This window comes from Balaenoptera physalus, assembly GCF_965194825.1.
Source record: "Balaenoptera physalus genome assembly, chromosome: 6".
Taxonomy (NCBI): Eukaryota; Metazoa; Chordata; class Mammalia; order Artiodactyla; family Balaenopteridae; genus Balaenoptera; species Balaenoptera physalus.
In genome coordinates, this window is record NC_138885.1 from 105551270 (window position 1) to 105572227 (window position 20958).

The window sequence follows — 20958 nt, forward strand, 5'->3', positions numbered from 1 at the left end:
ATGATAGCTGGACATAAACAGTTACCTTTTAACTTTAATTACCACTTTTAGTTTTTACTACTGTTCTACATAAATCTATTGTATAATTTTGGCACTCATTCTTTAATTTATCCACTCAATAGTACTTACCAAATACTTCCATGTGTCATGCACCATTCTAGGCAATGAGAATACAAGTAATAGGGCAGTCAAGATCCCTGACCTTTGCATTTCAGTGGGGGAGACAAACAGTAAGACGAACACACAATTAACTAAAACTACTGAATTTTAAACAGAGACTCAGAGGATGAAAAGGAGTCAGCCCTGTGATGAATTAAGGAAAGAACCTTTCAAGCAACCAGAAATGACAATGGCTGGTGTGACTGGACTTAGGTAAAGGAGAGAGGTAGGAGGAGCAGGGCCATGGGGAGCTTTGTAAGATATGGAAAAAAGTTTAAATTTTGCTCCAAAACAATAGGAGGCCGCTGAAAGGTTTTTAATCAAGAGAGTAACAGGAGATAACCTCTGTTTAACAGGGATTGTCTGGCAGCTATGCAGAAAATAGATTTGAGGGGTACCTTATTTGAAAAAGTAATGATACAGATTAGGTGAATATTTCAATAATTCAGGTGGGAAATGTTGAACCAAGATATATTTTGTAGGTAGGAAGATCAGTATTTGCTCAGCATGACCCCCAGATTTCTGACTTTAGTAACTGGATAGAAAATGATCGTGCCAGGTCCCAAGGTTGGGACTGCTGGGTGAAGGTAAGGCAGATGGGAGTGGAGATACAGGAAAGTATCTAGAATTCCATTTTGGATGAGTTAGCTAACTGCAGATAACAGTAGACAATTGGCTATTCAAGTTTGAGGCTGAGAATCAAAGTCCGGACTAGAGATGTAAATGTAGGAGTTGTCAGTATATATATAATACTTAAATTTATGTGAGTAGAAGAGATGAGCTAGGGTTGAAAATACAGCAAAGGGGAAAGAGGGAACAGAAAGGGGTCCTAATAAATGTCAATATTTTTAGGCTGAAAGAAGGCGGAGGGACCAGAGAATTAGACCAAGCAGGCTGGACAAAGCTAGAACAGTAGGAGTTGTGAAGAAGTAGATTTTAGGAAGAAGAGGGTTCACTTATTTAATATTAAACATGCTAGAAATTCTAATGTAGCAGATATAGTTCATGCCAACTAGGCCCAATCAAAATTTTAAGTTTTTTTGTCCCACTTATCCATTATTTATGATCAATATTCATCTTAATAGCTTTCCCTGTTTACATAGACTAATAAATTACCTGTGTTGTCACACTTACCCATATTCATACATAATTCACACAGATTCTGGACCCTGCCATAATTCAGATTCTTTTGCCTCCTTTTCACATACCTTCTCCAAAATTCAAATTCTTTGCTGTACTCATATGTTCCACCCAGCCAGTCTATCCGTTGTTTCAATCATACCCCCAAGTTTCGAGAACTCTAAGCCCTATGATGGTAGATTGCTTGGGGAAGAAAATGGCATGGCCATTTTTGCTGGCTGAGGAGACCTCACAAGATGAGGACCATGTCAAGATTGATGGCACCAAAGGTGAACAAGGACCCACAATTCCAATAGGCTTTATATCTCAGGCATGTTAAGACAGAGGGATGAGAGGGAAGAGGCATGAGTTAAGGAAAGAGGCTGGCTGAATTCCCTCCAAGTGTTTAAAGCAGATTTTATCTTTTTGGGTCAACTAAATCTAAATCGTAAGAAGAGAGCATAATATACTGTGATCAAGAATCAGTTTAACAGCAACTTCCCTAGAAAAACGGCAAACACAAATATTTCCAGAGAACAGTGGGAAAGACCATTTCAGGGAGTATTTTAGCTTGGACATTGTTTTCTCCCCAGCATGGATTACAGGAGTCTGTAAAACTCCACCCAGTGCAGCAGAAAAGATAAAGAAGGCATTTTCACAAATTAGAGGAATGTAAAAGCTTCAGCTTTTGCAAGGATATGTGAAGCAGCAAATGGGTGGGGAGAAGGACTAGCACTTATAGAAACACAGCTGATGAAAACTCTGTATGTTTATGTCTGAATTTTGAACAACTGGTTACAGACTGAGAATTCACATCTGTAACATGTCCACTGTTGGGCAGGGGAGTGATCATTTTTCAATGGATTAGCATAAGAAATGCAAAAAACCGACAGATGACCCACAACTGGAGCGACCTTGGAAGAAGGTGACCTGAATAGGAGCCAGCATGGTCCCACACTGCCTTGACCACACACTGCCAAGGGTTTCATCAATACCTCAGTGAGAAAGGACAGGCATTGAACTCCAAAAATAATGGGAAAGAGTTATAAAACAGTAATTCCCTGGGAACCAAAAGAATGGTAGAAGAGAAAGGAGAAGCAGAAAAGGGAGGCTGAAGATGCAAATGACAAAGTTCAGAACCAGCTTCATAATTTTACGTCTTAAAATTGTGCTTGGGACTTCCCTGATGGTCCATTGGTAAAGAATCTGCCTTCCAATGCAGGGGAAGCGGGTTCGATCCCTGTTTGGGCAACTAAGATCCTACATGCTGCAGGGCAACTAAGCCCACTCGCCACAACTACTGAACCCGTGCACCTCAACTAGAGAGCCCACGTGCTGCAACTACAGAACCCACGCGCTCTGGAGCCCGTGAGCGCCACAACTAGAGAGAAGTCCACGTGCCGCAACAAAAAGATCCTGCATGCTGCAATGAAGACCCGACGCAGCCAAAAATAAAAATAAATGAATGAATAAATAAATGAATAAAGAAATAAATAAAATATTTTAAAAATCGTGCTTATATTATACCATTTTAAAAATTCTTTAATTAATTAATTAATTATTTATTTTGGCTGCATTGGGTCTTTGTTGCTGCACGCAAGCTTCCTCTAGTTGCAGCGAGGCGGGGGCTACTCTTTGTTGGGTGCGCGGGCTTCTCATTGCAGTGGCTTCTCCTGTTGTGGAGCATGGGCTCTAGGTGCGCGGGCTTCAGTAGTTGTGGCACAGAATGACAATGGCTGGTGTGACTAGACTTAGGTGAAGGAGAGAGGTAGGAGGAGCAGGGCCATGGGGAGCTTTGTAAGATATGGAAAAAAGTTTAAATTTTGCTCCAAAACAATAGGAGGCCGCTGAAAGGTTTTTAATCAAGAGAGTAACAGGAGATAACCTCTGTTTAACAGGGATTGTCTGGCAGCTATGCAGAAAATAGATTTGAGGGGTACCTTATTTGAAAAAGTAATGATACAGATTAGGTGAATATTTCAGTAATTCAGGTGGGAAATGTTGAACCAAGATATATTTTGTAGGTAGAACAATCAGTATTTGCTCAGCATGACCCCCAGATTTCTGACTTTAGTAACTGGATAGAAAATGATCGTGCCAGGTCCCAAGGTTGGGACTACTGGGTGAAGGTAAGGCAGATGGGAGTGGAGATACAGGAAAGTATCTAGAATTCCATTTTGGATGAGTTAGCCAACTGCAGATAACAGTAGACAATTGGCTATTCAAGTTTGAGGCTGAGAATCAAAGTCTGGACTAGAGATATAAATGTAGGAGTTATCAGTATATATATAATACTTAAATTTATGTGAGTAGAAGAGATGAGCTAGGGTTGAAAATACAACAAAGGGGAAAAAGGGAACAGAAAGGGGTCCTAATAAATGTCAATATTTTTAGGCTGAAAGAAGGGGGAGGGACCAGAGAATTAGACCAAGCAGGCTGGACAAAGCTAGAACAGTAGGAGTTGTGAAGAAGTAGGTTTTAGGAAGAAGAGGGTTCACTTATTTAATATTAAACATGCTAGAAATTCTAATGTAGCAGATATAGTTCATGCCAACTAGGCCCAATCAAAATTTTAAGCTTTTTCATCCCACTTTTACCATTGTTTTGTGCACTACCTTTGTTCTAGTTCCAAAGAGATGTGTAGCTATTTCCAAATTGGGGGTAATGCTTCCCACTTCTTTCCTTCTCCCCCATATAATCTATCCCTTAAATCCTCTGAGGTCAAGGAGACCTAGAGAAACTATGGGACTAAATACGTGACTCAGGGAAAAAAATATAATTTAGCATTACAGTTAAAAGTTTATCATTCAGGCAGCCATGCTAATTACATAACTTGTTGATACTAATGGACTGGCCGAGGCTTCTTCTCTCCAAGCTTATGTGGCCACCATTATGACCAACAACAGACATCTATGTCCTGGCTGGTTAGGGTGTCCTGTTTGAGGGCTTTGTCACTGGGTTTTGGCTCCACCTCGTCAGCTGTTACGATGCTGGAGGTATTAAGCCTCCCACTGGATTCTTCCTCAGTCTTTTTCCCTAAAAGAGGAATCAAAAATATGCATACAAGAGGATGAGGAGACCCTAGAATCCGAGGCTAAAATGTGATAACCTGAGTGAATGACCCAAACCATGAATTCTCTTATTATGTCCCTAGCTTCATAGAAGGGAAGTGGCTGCCATGTCTACCTTAAAAACTAGATCAGTGCAGGACTGAGAACAATGATTTGTTGGCATAAGATCATGTACTTAACAAAAGAAAGCTTGTCTTGAGTAAAAAGTGGAGAGTGACATCAACTATTTGGATTATCTAGCTACGTTGCTTCAAGTTGAGCTTTTTTTTCCCGAAATCTTTTCCAAATCCTTTTGAATTAATTTGTATTATATTAACAAATATTCTAACGGTAAGCCAGTTTAGTAAAACAATTACATTGGGCTATTAGGACAAATACAAACAAATAGAAAACATGCTGACTTTTTTGTTATCTACATAATTTTGTGGACATTACGATTGGTTTCAGAAGACTGTTAATAATTTATGTCTTAAATGAAGTCCACACTGAGCAAATGGAAAAAGAATGGGACCACGTCTTATGAAGTGAAGTGGTGTTGATAGTTTAGATTTCAAAACAGGTTTCTGAATTCATTCTGTGTCTGTACTATCTGAACACGTTGCTCATTGACTAGTTTTATACCTTGTTTTGTGATGTGTATATGTGTTTTTGTGTGTGTGTGTGTGTGTGTGTGTGTGTGTGTGTATCTCTGTATCTCTCTTTTTCTCTGTATCTCTCTCTCTCCCCCTCCCTCCCTCTCTTTCCTGAGTTGAATTCCTGTGATCTTTCTGTTTCTGCCAAAAGTATAAGAAGGGAAATGCCCTAAAAGTATATATATTTTTATATACAAAAAAACCTCTTTTCCTAATGACTCAAAAAGTATGTAGGTGGAATATTTGGCTTTATCTTGAATGAATCATATCTTTAGAATCAGCTGGTTCAGGGTGAAAATGATTGTGGGGATTATTCTCATTTTTACATGTTGAACCTACTATTCCAGAAGCTCTGGGTTAATTCCCAACTTAGCCACTGACTCATTCAGCCGTGTTTTCCCCCCACAGGATGTGAGGAGGTGGTATGTCTGAGGGCCATGGACATCCCTAAGGCATCACCCCACCTAACCCTAGGGCAGAGATTGAGTTTTTGCAAAACAGTCTAAGGATCAGCCCTTGTATTTCTGCTATTCCCTGGAGAAGCTGAAACAATAAACCATTGCAAGAATGGGCGGAATCTCTTCCTTTTCTACATAGTTATATAGTTTGCTGCTAAGTAGTCTATCCTCCTGCTTGTAGTTTGGTCCATTTAATCACTCTTTCTACAATGAGTGTATTTCTAAACTTTTATATATTAGAATTATGCACACTCACAGATTAAGAAGTTTTCAGTCCTTGGAACAGGTAAAAACCTGAGCTGAAGAAAGTATGTAAAATATCTGTTTTATGATCTTACTGTGTGCCTGTTATGGGCTAAACTGTGTCCACCCTACCCCACCCTCGCCGCCCTGCCAATTAATATGTTCATGTCCTAACACCCAGTACCTCAGAATGTGACTGTATTTGGAAATAGGGCCTTTAAAGAGGCCATTAAGGTCCTATGGGTGGACACTAATCCAATCTGAATGATGTCCTTATAAGAAGAGGAAATTTGAACACACAGAGAGACACCAGAGACTTGCCCACAGAGGAGAGACCAGGTGGAAACAGTGTGAAGATGGCCATTTGTAAGCCAAGGAGAGAGGCCTCAGAGGAAACCAAACCTGCCAGCACCTTGATCCTGGACCTCCAGCTTCCAGAATTGTGAGAAGCTTAATTTCTGTTGTTTAAGCCACCCAGGCTGTAGAATTTGGTTATGACAGCCCTAGCAAACTTATACGGTAGTAGGAAAATCTCAGCTTTGAAGAGCTAAAATCTGAGTATGCCTTGTAGCACTAGTGTAACCTTGGGGAAATTGTTCAAACTCTCTTAACACCAGTTCCCACATTTGTAAATTGGGGATAACAATGACTACCCATTGAGGTTATCCTGAGGGTCAAATGAATGTATGTAAAGTGTCAGACATAAAGTAGATGGGCAAGAAATATTTTAGGGAGGTTGCTACCTATTGGAGGAAAGGTGTGGGGTTTCAGTCAATTAGACTTAGGTTTCAGTCTAAGCTCTGCCATTTAGCTAGGCAACCTTAGGCACATTACTTAAGATCTCTAATCTACAGATCATGCATATGAAACACTTGGTATATATTACCATATACATGTTAGTATACATGTTATACATGTCAATATATGTTAGTCCTCGTTGGAGATTCTCTTAGGGACTCCTGTAGTTCTAATTCTTTCTGATTATCAAAGTCATATATTGACAGTATATTTGCCATGGAGAGATGAAAAGTGGGGAGTCTAATTGGAAGAAAGAAGCTGTGATTAAAATATTTATATTTTGACCCTTCACTTACACTCACCACATGATGAATAAATGCCTATGGAATGGCCTTTCTGAAAGAAGAGCTATCATACTAGGAAGTGGAAGATAAGGCTTTACCACCAGGATGATAAAACGACTATTAATATCCTATCGTCAAAGCAGCCATGTGAAATCTTGTTGCCAAACTCAATTTCTACATGGAAAAATGAGTAAAAGTTGGGCTGAAATAAATAACTGTACTTCTGTAAGTTACATAAACTCTCTCCAAAAGTGATAAAAATTATTATTAATTTCACCACTAAGAGATAATCACCATCATTTTGCTCTAACTTTCCAGATCTCCATATCTCTGTATGTGTATTTCTACTTATAACTGTATAAATACTTTTTAAGCATAGTATTTGGTAACTTTTTTTTCCCCACCTAACACTAAATCATGAACCTATTTCCATGTCATTAAATAGTGTACTCAATATTAGTTTTTAAAAAATGAATGGTATTCCATTGCTGAGTGTACCAGAATTTTAAAACAAATCCTTTTCATTTATCATTTAGGTCCCACAAACTTCTTTTTAAAAATTAAGATGTTTCTTTTCTGGATGCCCATCTGATTGATAACTCAGAAGTGTGTACAAGTGAGCTGAAATAGCCTGAGTGTGCAACTGTGAACTTGGGGGTGTGGGGGAAGACGTAATGTCTACTATGCCTCTGGGTACTGGGGGAAAAAAGCAAGGAGAGTGAAGCACTGTGAGAAATGCATCTCTACCTTAAATTTATTGGGATAAATAATTTTTTAGAGCATTACGAAGCATCACTTACCTACAGAAGGATCTATGTACCACTTGGAATAATTGTGTTTTCAGTATCAACTAAAGACAACAATCTTGTACTGTAGTTCACTGGAAATGAAGCAGAGTTTCAAGAAACCCTTTTTAGCCTTAGCAATTGGAAAGAGAAATGACTTGTATACTTATGACCCTTCATTGATAATTGTTAGAAAAATGATTACAATTCTAAATAAGCATGTTACTTCTTCTTAGAATCATAGTGATCGTTTCTAAAGATGATCTATATTTTTAGATATAGTAATTATCTATTCATTAGATATAAGGTATCCATTTTGTCTCTCGCTCTCACTCATTTTTTATGCTCATGAAACAAAAGTACCTTCATGGAATCATGTATGTACCCAGCTAGGAAAATGTGTCACACTTACCAGTTCAGCTCAGGTATGAACTGGTAATATGTAAAAGGTGAAGTGTGTTTACCTTCTCAGAACTTTTCCTTTCCCTTATCCCCAGATCTGTGAGTCACCATTTTGTGTAAAAAGTCTTTGGAGTGAGAATTATTCCTTAGCAAGTCATACTATTAGACAAACTTCCCTGTCACTCAAATAGATGACCCTTATCTCTTTCTTTGCTGGAATAACGCCTTGTAGAGGCACTTAATCTATTCCAGAATAATTCTTTATGCTTCTCAGGGATTGACTAAGCCTCTCTCAAGTGGTTGTATAAATCCCACTACTTCATTTTCAAGAAAAGGACTGCTGTTTATTTTCTTGGTTAGTTGATATTGGTAAATCCCATCAGTTTGGTTTTATAAAGAGAGACTCTGACAAACAATTTTATTAAGAGAACTGATTTAATATAACGATTCAGGAAGAAAAATGCCTATCTTGAAATATAAAAAAATAATTAAGTGATTAGATAATATGCCATTTCACTGGGGAGCATAAGTGCAGAATATCATAATAACATCTTTTGAATCCATTGAGAATATTAAAGCCATCAGCGTGAGAACTTAATAGACTTCCTAATGATATGAAATGTTTTCTTTAAAAATATATTCATGGGCTTCCCTGGTGGCGCAGTGGTTGAGAATCTGCCTGCCAATGCAGGGGACACGGGTTCGAGCCCTGGTCTGGGAGGATCCCACATGCCGCGGAGCAACTGGGCCCGTGAGCCACAACTACTGAGCCTGCGCGTCTGGAGCCTGTGCTCCGCAACAAAAGAGGCCGCGATAGTGAGAGGCACGCGCACCGCGATGAAGAGTGGCCCCCGCTCGCCGCATCTAGAGAAAGCCCTCGCACAGAAACAAAGACTCAACACAGCCATAAATAAATTTATTTTGGAAAAAAAAAAATTCATTATAAATATGCCTTGTGCCCACTCACCTTTTCCCATCCACACCCCCCTTTCCCCTACCCTCCAGTGAACAATCACTTTTTAACTAATGTCAAGCCTCAAGAGATATTTGTGTTTAAAATCTATTTGACTTTAAGGTAAGAACAGAGATTTTTAGTAGTCGCTGAACTGGTGAAATCACTCTCACTCTTTCTCCAAGAATTAATGCTTTTATTGCCACCATGAACTAGCATAATACTGGGGGAATTTTATTCTCTCTTTAAGCACCATCTTTATTCCATTTCTCCCCAGTTCTTAATGTGGAGGATAGTTTTTATTTTCATTTGGTCTGATTTATTCAGTAGATGTGTTTCATAGTTGTTTTGCATTTTGTAGCATTTCAACAACAAATCTCTGTAGAAACTATTTCATTTCCCATGACGCTTCCAGATGATAGGATGATAATAAAATGATCATAGGTGCCCATAGCATCTGTTAACAATACATTTCATTGACTTGTTTGGGCAAACTGACCTGGATTCCTCTAATTAACAATGGTGACTAGTTAAGAAGCAGACGAGGGAGGGTAAATAGTTTTATGTCCACACGCTTGCCTGAGGAAGTGGCCGAAGGGTGGAGTGTGTATTTTGGTCAAGAGAATGTTTTAGTGATGTTTTCTTTTCCATGTTGATTATAATTCAGCCATCCCAGAAATCTAAATATATTCAAGTTTTAAGTATTGTTGGCTTTGAAAGACTGATTTTTTTATTTTTTTGGCTTATATAGCTGATAAACAGTACCTGGGTCTTCTTTTCTATTAAAAAAAGAAATCAAGCTTTATGCCGAAAAGATCTCCACTTGGGATTATTTATGTGTACTCAATATCAGGAATAAAGGATTCATTTGTTTTAGGTAGTAAAATTATTTTGCATTTTGGGAAATTATTTTTCAAAATGCTTAATTTTCTAAACACATTGCCAAAAAATTCCAGGGGTGGATTACTGAGATATCACTAATTACCATTGTATTTTCCTACTTTGGCTAAGTGAAACCAAAATTAGTACAGAGAAAACTATAGGGGTACTTGAGAGCTTAAAGCCAATTGCTACAGTTCACGATGATTTCATTTTTGGCATTGCACTAGGAATACCTCTGCCTCTTCTCTGAAAATTTGCACGTGAGACTCATAGAATGTCCCTATGGGTGTTGACCCACACCCCTTGGCTGATGATCCCTACGTGTCTACACTTATATCCACATAGCAGCGAGATGTGTGGGTGCCTCATGTACTGTAGAACAATTTGAAGAATCGTCAGGGGTATAGCTGAAAAAGGAAAAAGTCACTCGTTTTATTAATTAATTAATTATTTTATTTTTGGCTGCGTTGGGTCTTCATTGCTGTGCACGGGCTTTCTCTAGTTGCGGCGAGCGGGGGCTACTCTTCGTTGCGGTGCATGGGCTTCTCATTGCAGTGGCTTCTCTTGTTGCGGAGCACAGGCTCTAGGCGCATGGGCTTCGGTAGTTGTGGCGCACGAGCTCAGTAGCTGTGGCTCACGGGCTCTAGAGCGCAGGCTCAGCAATTGTGGCACATGGGCTTAGTTGCTCCGTGGCATGTGGGATCTTCCTGGACAAGGGTTTGAACCTGTGTCCCCTGCATTGGCAGGCGGATTCTCAACCACTGTGCCACCAGGGAAGTCCCCAAAATCACTCATTTTAGATGACACACATGAAAGCATTGCCAATCCTGATGTCACATGCTTTTGTTGAGAAGAAAAAGGGGACACTAACAGACTGCTTTGTTAAAAATATAAAGAGAACAGATGTTCATCAATTCAAACACATTTGAAATCTGTAAAGTCGAAAGTGCAAATCCCCATTTTCCTTTGATCAACTTCATTTCCCAAAGGAAATCACTTTCAGAATTTGGCAAATACATTTCTAGATGTTTTGTTTGACCTACGAAAAAAATATACAGTTTTTTTTTTTTTTTACAAATATGGGATTTAAAATGTATGTTTTTCTGTAATTTAGTTTTTTTTCAATGATTTTAAGTGATATAGAAGTTTTGTGTCATGACACAAAGACCAGCCTCATTCTCCCCATCACTCACTATGCTTCACCCTGTGGCCTTCTTTCAGTCCCCAGAAAGCTCAAGATCATTTCTTATTTATTAATTTATTTGTTTAGGCCATGCCACAAGGTTTGGGGGATCTTAGTTCCCCTACCAGGGATGAACCCATGCCCTAGACAATGAAATCACAGAGTCCTAACCACTGGACCACTGGGGAATTCCCTCAAGTTCATTTCAAACTCAGACCTTTGCATGTGCTCTGCCTGATACACTCTTCCCCTCCCTCTTTGGCTATCACCAAGCTTCAGCTTAAGTTCGTTTTTTCACCAGTTCCCCAAATCAGAGTATATGCCCCTATTATGCACTATAATAGTACTTTATTTTTCTCCCACTTTTATGACCCTCATTGTCATTTAAATGGATATTTATATAATTATTTGTTTAACGTTAGTCTCTGACATTAGACTATAAACTCCATGAGGGAAGGGATGATTTTTGTCTTGTTTCTGCCAGTACCTCCAGTACTCAGTTCAGTGCCTGACACATAGAAGGGACTCAATAACTATTTGCTAAATAAAATGACTGAGAAAATTCTTATATGGGAATCATATCAGAAAGGGTTCATGAGAGTGTATCCCTAAGTTAAGGACATAAAATAGTACTTCCTTCTGTCTCCGAGGAAAGCCAACTTTATTTTGAGCCTGTAAATCTGCCCTAAATGGTAGGACTCAGATATTAAAAGGGTACCCAACATAGAGATAATATTGTTTCCACCATTAACTTAGGATAAGCAAAGACCTACCCATCTACATCTAAGGTCCAGCAGAGATATTGGGTTGCTTCTACCTTAAGCATCAATTAAGGGATGAAGGTGGGGAAAAGCATTTTAACATCATTATTTTTTAAAAGGTCCCCATATGTTTTAAACTCTAATATATGGTTACATTAAAATGAACTTGTTTACTTAATGGGTATCAAATATATGGTGATTTAACTTTGTATATAGAAAAAAAATTTGCTTCAAATTTTCAACGTCTAGACCCAGTCTAGAAGCTTATAATAGAACCACTACAGTCCTTGCCCAAATATGGTGATATAGCACTTTAGGTTGAGGAAACTGGCTTGAGTTTATAGTCCTTGTCTAAAATCCAGACTGGATGTAACAAGACCCCAGTGAGTCAACATGTGTCATTGTTCTAATGGTTTGGATGAAAGACAGTTGTTCATAGCTTGCCATTTCCAATGAGATTTCAAAACATGAATAATTTTAGCCTCATCATTAAATAACAACAGTAAAAAAAAAAAATCTAAAACAGCAGTAACAAATTCCAGTTAAAGATATAAAATATACATTCAGATGGCTTAAAATGTAATATCGTCTATGTCCACCCAGATTAGTTTTAATAACAAAGTCCCCATATTGTAAAATCTGACAAGACAGGAATTTAAGACAAAGTGTTGACTGTTCAAAACAGGATACAAAGGACTTCCCTGGTGGCACAGTGGTTAAGAATCCGCCTGCCAATGCAGGGGACACGGGTTCAATCCCTGGTCCGGGAAGATCCCACATGCTGCGGAGCAACTAAGCCCGTGCGCCACAACTACTGAGCCCACGTGCCACAACTACTGAAGCCCGTGCACCTAGATTCCGTGCTCTGCAACAAGAGAAGCCACCGCAATGAGAAGCCCCCTCTCGCCGCGACTAGAGAAAGCCCGTGTACAGCAATGAAGACCCAATGCAGCCAAAAATAAATAAACAAAAAATAAAAAAATTATTGAAAAGAAATAGGATATAGAGTCACAGAAACTTGTCAACACACTTAAAATTAGAATTTATATAATCACCGTTTATTTTTGGATTTTTTCTCCAATGCCAGGCCAATATTTATAGAACCTGGACTGAGCTGAGTGGCAGCCAATACTGTGTGGTGTGTGGCTGCCTTAGAAGGTGTTTCCAGGATGCTCTCCGCTCCAGCCCTTCCCTGCTAGCCGAAAGTCCAGGGTCTGGAATTTTACCATTAGATATCTGTATCTTTAAATTCCTTAGGATTAGAGTATCTTGCCGTCTGTGAAAATCCAGACATGGCTAGGAAAGGCAGTAACACATCAGCTTATTAGCAATCGCTGCCAACATACCTGGAAATAAAAGAGCAGAAGACTCATTCTCAATAATTCCTTCCTACCTACTCCAATTAAATTTTCTATTATTTAAAAATAATGAATATTTATTTTAGCCTACTTAATATTGATCACTGTAGGTAATGAAAAAGGCCTTGTAAAGTGACTTGCAGTTTGTAAAGCACTTACGCACAGTGTCTCTTGCGACAGAGCACAGGATATTCTGAATGAAGGAAAGGAAGGAGACATGCCTGAAATAAGTTGGCAGAAGTGGGGAACAGTGGTACAAGGACCTTGTGTGGCGGTCAGGCGGGGACAAGTAATGAGGAAGGGAAAAGGAAAGGGAACGTACAGAGGCCTTGAAATGGCCTTTGTCTACACTGCAGTTTTTCCTAAGAATTTTTTTTTTAACTGAAGTATAGTTGATTTACAGTGTTTTGTTAGTTTCTGGTGTATAGTAAAGTGATTCAGTTATACATATATATACATATTTTTTTCATATTCTTTTCCTTTATGGTCTATTATAGGATTTTGAATATAGTTCCCTGTGCTAAACAGTAGGTCCTTATTGTTTATCTATTTTATATATATATATGCTAGTTTGTATCTGCTAATCTCCAACTCCTAATTTATCCCTCCCTCCCCGCTCTTTCCCCTTTGGTAACCGTTAAGTTTGTTTTCTATGTCTGTGAGTTTGTTTCTGTTCTAAGAATGGTTTTGATGTTGGGTTTGCATATGCTTACTGGTTTGAGAGAAGTAGAATTAAAGTGATTTTGAAGAGCCAGGGGGATAATCTATATTTAGTCCTGTCTTTCTATATTATGCCACTGAAACCAATGGAAAAGTGAAAATTTAGTAACAAATTAAAAGATCTATACCATATTTCTAAAATATAAAGTAAGATAAAATAAATAAAGTAAAATACCATTTTGCTGTTTTTCATGCTTGCATTGATAAAAGTTGTGGCTTGTTCTCACATCTAAGATATTCAGCTTTAATCAAAAAGCCTTAGTTCCTAAATAATTTTTTCAAGAGTTTGTATCATTGACCACAAAGTTCAAAAATTTCACTAAGGCACACATTAGAGACTGGCCAGTTTAATCATCCTTCAGTTGGCTTATGCTCCCTTTAGCAGCAACTGGTGGTGTTTTCACTTTGAATTATTCTTGCAGAGAATAAAAAATATTATATCTATATTTTGATCAAGCAATAATTTTCCAAATTGAAACTGACAACTTAGCCTCTCGAGTTTCTGCTTATAAACTTTTATGTGATCTATGTTATCTAAAGAAGCCTTATGCGATGATGTCATGGTGTGTGTCTGGTTGAATCATGCTTTGTTGCATGTGGTGTGTGTTTTGATACCCTGCACCACATCTGGACAGCTCATTACAGCAGCAGATTTAAAGACATTTGCATCACGAAATGGGCTAATGTCAGGCTTCTTTAGTAAACTCTAGAAAATTTCATTTGTAGTAGAATAATTTAATAATGAGATGAACAAAAGTTTATGCTATATAACTGAAAAAGATCTAAATAGTTCAAATTTCCATTGTTATGTAACCTCAATTTTGTTAAATTTTCTTTTTGCTTTTTATTTATTTATTTATTTATTTATTTTTAACATCTTTATTGGAGTATAATTGCTTTACAATGGTGTGTTAGTTTCTGTTTTATAACAGAGTGAATCAGTTATACATATACATATGTTCTCATATCTCTTCCTTCTTGGGTCTTGTTAAATTTTTAAACATCATGATTGGCAAATAGTTATTTGCTTCACCCATTTTAGTGGCACATATGATTTGCAGCCTTGTATTATGTCTTTTCTACTTCAAAAAAACATTTTTAAGTACAGAGAATTGAGTTAATCATGATGGCTTACTATCATCATTGATCTGGTAAGTTTCTTCTCTTATTTTGTTGATATTCTTTTTCTTTTTTTTCCCACCCTCCACTCCAAAGGCCCCCACTTTAGTGTGTTCGGTTTATGAACCAGAATTTTTATATCTTTGAAAAACACTGTTGTTTTTATTATTGAATGAGTTTTAAATTACACAAATGGTATTACATCACAGAGCGTGTTTGGTTTCTTACCTTTGGCACTTCCAGCACTGGGTGTTTGAGATTCACTCATGCTGCCGTATGGATCTGAAATTCATGGCTTTTGATGCTGCCTAGCATGGAAAAGTAGTCTATAGTATGCATCTGCCACATCTTACCTAGCCATTGCCATGGCCGTGTAGGTTGCCTCTAATTCTCAGGTCTTCAGCTTGGATAGCTGTGTAGATGGGAGGGCCATTCTTTATACAGAAAGTCCACAATGAGGGGTAGGTCTTCTGAGGAAAACAATGGCTTTTGAGTTGAGTTTGAGTTGCCCACGGAATATCTAAGTGGAAATACAGAGGAGGCAATTGGCATGATAAGAAAAGCCTTCAGGCTATAAGAGCCTGCTTTATGCTAGAGATCCTGATTTTAGAGTCCTCAGCCTAAAAGGTGAAATGGATCCAATTACCTTGGAGGAGTTGTAAGAAGACTCAGATCTGTTGACAGATCTCAAGGCCTCACCAGCATAGGACGGTGGGTGGAGGCAGGGACTTTCAAGGCAGATGAGTTGTGTGGTCACACATAGAAATGATGCACTATGGTGCTTCCTAGGTGGCACAGTGGTTAAGAATCCGCCTGCCAATGCAGGGGACACGGGTTTGAGCCCTGGTCCGGGAAGATCCCACATGCCGCGGACCAACAAAGCCCGTGCGCCACAACTACTGAGCCTGCGCTCCAGAGCCCGCAAGCCACAACTACTGAGCCTGTGCTCTAGAGCCTGCAAGCCACAACTACTGGAAGCCCACAGACCTAGAGCCTGTGCTCCACAACAAAGAGAAGCCACCACAATGAGAAACCCGCGCACTGCAACGAAGAGTAGCCCCCGCTTGCCTCAACTAGAGAAAGCCCGCGCACAGCAACGAAGACCCAATGCAGCCAAAAAAAAAAATAAATAAATAAAAATAAATTAATTAATTAATTTAAAGAAAAAAAGAAATGATGCACTAGACCAGCGTGCAGCCATGCCTGCCCTATGAGCCAGGGCTGGCCAGCTGCTTGTTTTTGTAAAATGTGTTTTACTGGAACCCAACCTCACTGATATTGTCTGTGGTTGCTTCTGTTCCACAGTGGCAGAGTTGTGTAGTATCAACACAGACGGTATGATCTGCAAAGCAGAAAATATTTGCTATGTGCCTCTTTACAGAAAATGCTTGCTGACCCCTGACTAGGCAGTGAAATTAAGGGCTATGGCGAATAACTCTGGGATTCTTTATATTTCTCCTTTGTACCACAAACCGGCTATATAATCATGAGTATCCTGTATGCTCAATAAGCATAAATCTTGAACTTCCACAGAAATGCTTTGTGTTCCTTCATTTCTTTTAAATGTGTCAGTTTCCTAATATAAATCCACTGGAGTCAGACTTGCTCTTCTATGGAAAACATGACTTTGTTTCTGCTGGCTTGTGCTTCCCTGCATCGTATGATCAAGGTTGAAGTTTCTGCATTTTATATATTTGAGTTCCTCTGGACATGATTACCCAGGATTTTATGCAATGTAAATACATTGGTAAGAATGAAAGCTCTTTTCCATTATATTTTTAAAAATTGCATCTTAAGAGTGACTGAAGCCTTAGTAGAAATGTCAGAAAGTAGATATCTGTTAACTCTCAGATAAGCAGCTGCTGCTTCCTACTTCAAGTCTGAGATTGTATTCTCACATAGCTTATGGCTCCCCATTTTCTCTTACATTCTTAGGAGGGATGTACTCACATGGTAGCACTCAGCTTTCGAGACCTTCTTTTGAAGCTAATCTGCATCAGAAACAAGTTGTAAATATAAGAAAAGAGTCCAAAATTTTGTTTCTATTAATGAGTTTTTATTTCTCCTCTTTTAATACTGGCCTTTACTACAAATATCATATTTTCCGTAGACTACTATCACTGCCCTAAGTAAGGCATTGTCAACTTTTGTTGATATTGAATTCCAAGAAGAACGTATTCTGTTTAGTCATTTTCTTTGCCTGCATATGTATATGGAGTTTTTTTATGTGATTAATGGATTAAAAAGGGTATTTGATACATGGGTGTTCGTATAACCAGATCCTGAATTAAATTTCCAAGATTAATAAAGAAACATGTTAAAATAGGTTGCATATATATTCTATAACATAGTGGTTCTGAATTCAGGCTGCACAATTAAGAGCTTGAAAAAAAAAAACGTACTGATGTCTAGATCCTACTCCCAGATATTTCAATTTAATTAGTTTGGAGTACATTCCAGCATTGGGATTTTTTTTGAAAAGCTTCCCTATGTGATTCTAATATGACGTCAAAATTGAGAACTATTGCTGTAAATAAGTATTTAATAAAATAAGTATTTAATGTAGTGGGAGAAAACTTTAGAGATGGTAATAGAAATTCTAAGAACTTGTTAATTGGAAACTACTGGAAAGAAGTAGACAAAATCTTATTGAATTGGAGAAGGGGAAATTATCAGACCTTCTTATAAAATATAGAACGTGTGGAGCCTAAGAATTCAGGAAAGCGCCTACATGCCATCGAAATCGTGTGGAGAAATCAAGAAAATAAGGATAGAGAAACAGCAGAACGTTTACATTTTGCAACCCTTAGCATCCCAAAGTGGTTGGATTGTAGGTCCCTTCTCTCATTCACCTAGACCCCTGTTCCCCTTATGCTACTTATAAAATGAGAAAATCTTAAATGCAAATAAAACAAATTGTAATTAAGGTCAGTGTGACACATGGCTTGGGCCTGTAGTTCTTAAATTTTAGTGAACATCAAAATCACCTCGAGGACTCTTTTAAACACAGGTTGCCAAGCTTTTATCCTGGAGTTTCTGGTTCAGTGGGTCTAGGGTGGGACTTGAAATTTTATATTTCTCATAAATTCTCAGGAGCTACTACTGATGCCACTGGCATAGGGCTCACATTTTAACAACCTCTGGTGTAGCAAGCCGTCACCAAGGATGAAGGTCTGGGAGGGAAACTGGGAAAGGGTTTTGGGGAGGGAAAGGGAGAATATATGCTTTAATTAGCTGCAGGTGACAAAACAATGAAAACTGTTGGTTCACTTTGCGTTGTGTCCAGCTGTGAAGTGCTAATTTGGGTCTGTTACCATCTCAACATTTTAAGGTTGTGTCCTTATTTTTGAATTTAAAGTCATGAGAAAAAGAAGTGCTAAATCATTCAGATGTTTACATGAGTTTTTCTTATTTCATGTTGTAGCACAAATTCTAAGTACTTTTTCCCGTTTTCTATTAGAAAAGAAGTGGACACTTGACCTGACCATTTCATCCTCTCTAAGGTGGATTAACGATCCATCTACAGACATGTCCTTGGTTTTCAACAGTGACTACCATCTGGTACTGGGTAATTTTGCTGTGACAGCTGGCTTCGTTTACCCCTATTCAACCTGGAAAATGTCTTCATTCTAATCAAGTTCCCTTTGCCAGGTTTGACACCTGATTGGGAGGCAGAGATGTATTAATATAACTAAGGCTCTGTCCACACTTTCAAGAAGGTGCTATCTATGGCTGGCACCTATTCTATGCACAATACTTCCAGAAAAAAAGGAGATTTCTCATTCCAAGTATTCATGGGGCTGGGAAACTAGGCAGTCCCATGGGGGCTGTATTTCCAACAAAACAAAAGCTCTTGCTAGAGGGTTCAGAAGAGTTACCGGAAGGGAGACTCTTAGAAAATTCAAATATGCTTGACGGGTAATGGTGAGATAGTTCAGAACTATAAATTTTACAAAAGGTTACACTGCTTTTTTAGTGCTGATGAATGGCAATGTTTAAACCCACCCTAATTACAACAGACATTTGGATGAATTTGACTTTGAGGTTCATTTTTTGCCACCCCTTTTGAAACATTAAGACACAACATGTTCCTCTAAGATAAAGAATTCATTAAAATGTAAAGAGTTCGCCCACGCAATCATAATCGATTGCTTCGTTTAAGATCTGAGAAGAAAATACAAAAATTGTTTTAGTTTTTACATAAGGGAGAACATGATGGATGGAAACAACCTTTTCCAAAAAAAAGCAGACATGCTCTTGAAGTATAGCAAAACAGGTAAAGGAGAATGGAAGACAGCATTAGGTTTACTCTGTGAACCCAGCCCTGCTGGAAATTCACTGCTAGCAAGTGGGAACAAAGTGTTATTTGACTTGGTCTGGCTATTAACCAGCATTTCGGGAGCACAAATTATAAGCAATATAGTTATTTTTCTTTTTTGAAATGCTCCCACCTTTCATAATTCAAATTCAGGAAACAAAACACTTTCCCCCTCTCCAGATGTCTTACAAAATGAGTCAACATTTTGCCCATTACAGCTACCTGATTGAGAAGTGTCTGGCTTACAATCTGACAAAAATAAACAAATACACCAAATTAGGGAAAGAAGGTCAAAGACAAAATTAGTATGAATCCTTTGTGCCTGGAAAACAGGTGAGAATGGTCCTTCAATCATTCTTGCCGTAATTCTGGGGAAAGTGTTCCAGCCGGGAACAAGACGATTAGTTAGAGGTGTGCTTTTCACATCAAATGTACACATTTGGCTTGGAAATGTTTGTCCCCAGTGCTTCTTGACTGATGAGAAGAATTGCATGTCTGTCCCCAGAGACTGAGAATTCCAGAATCTCAAGCACAGCTTTTTGTTAGAACTCATGCTATCTTAAAGTAAAGCAGATGAGTAGAAGTAACACACATGGCGAAGGCAAGTCTACAGTGCAATCAGTGTTGAGTGAACTCTTGACTTTCTCTGGTGGCATTTGCCTTCGATATATGGGTGCCGGATAACATTGGGGCTCTAAATCTCAGACTGAAAATGGAAATCTTCCCTTTGAAGTGCATGATACTATCAAATAAAAGAACTGAGTAGCAGTGGGTTTTCAAGTTTTAGTATGTCTGAGATTATCTGGAGTCTGTAATTAAAGGGTAGATTGCCATGCCACTATCCCTAGAGATTCTGATTCAAAGCCCAAGACTCTGCTTTTTATTAACCATCTCCAGTGATTCTGATTCTGTTGGTTTAGGGCTATGTTTGGAGCCAAGTTATGAACTACCGCTGTTCATCCTTCTTCTAGGAAACAGACCCTGTCCAGTTATAAATGTAGAATCATTCATTTTATCCACGGAGAAACATTTATTGAATACTTAAGCCCTGTGCTAGGCTATGGGGATGTAATAGTGAACCAAACAATCAACCAATAATAACAGCTTAGAGTCAGACATCTGATAGTCTTGTAAGGGGAGGTAGCCATTCATCACAGCATCATACAAATAACTGTGAAATTACACCTTTGGTAAGTTCTATCAGAAGTGATACAGGGTGTTATGAGAGTGGAAGAATCAATGTGATAGGATGCATCTGATTAACTCTGCAAGGGTAAACAAAACTAGCTCTTAAGTTTAAATTCTGCAAGGTTTTGTTTCATATCTTGCTCCTAGGAAAGCTTATTTGTCAGCAAGCTACTCATGCCCTGCTGTGTTGCACAGTGCTGGAAATGGCATTTATGTTCTACATGCCCATGCTGAGATAGTATCTAGGGCTCTAAGCCACAGGCTGAAATCAGAAATCTTTCCTTTGAAATGAATCATGCAGTCAAATGAAAAAGCCCAGTGTTAGAATCCGTGAGGCATCCAGCAAAGACTCGTCCATTTTGACCTAGAAGTATAATCTTCATGAAAAAATGATACACTTTAAAAGAACTGAATTGTGAAGACTTCGAAATCTATTGCTAACTCCTTCTGTCTCGGAATGCCCAGAGTTGTTGGGTATGCTGATGAGGAAGCATGGCTTCCATGGATACTCATTACATCGATCATG

General features: G+C 38.5%; 1 long non-coding RNA gene across 1 annotated transcript in view; it reads right to left on the minus strand.

Moving 5' to 3' along the window:
- Positions 1-19782, minus strand: part of LOC309663507 — a 52331-nt gene extending 32549 nt beyond the window's left edge. The window contains exon 1 of the long non-coding RNA XR_014265323.1: positions 1-19782. This exon is cut by the window's left edge and continues 18337 nt beyond it. This is a non-coding gene — a long non-coding RNA (uncharacterized lncRNA).
- Positions 19783-20958: the final 1176 nt, after the last annotated feature.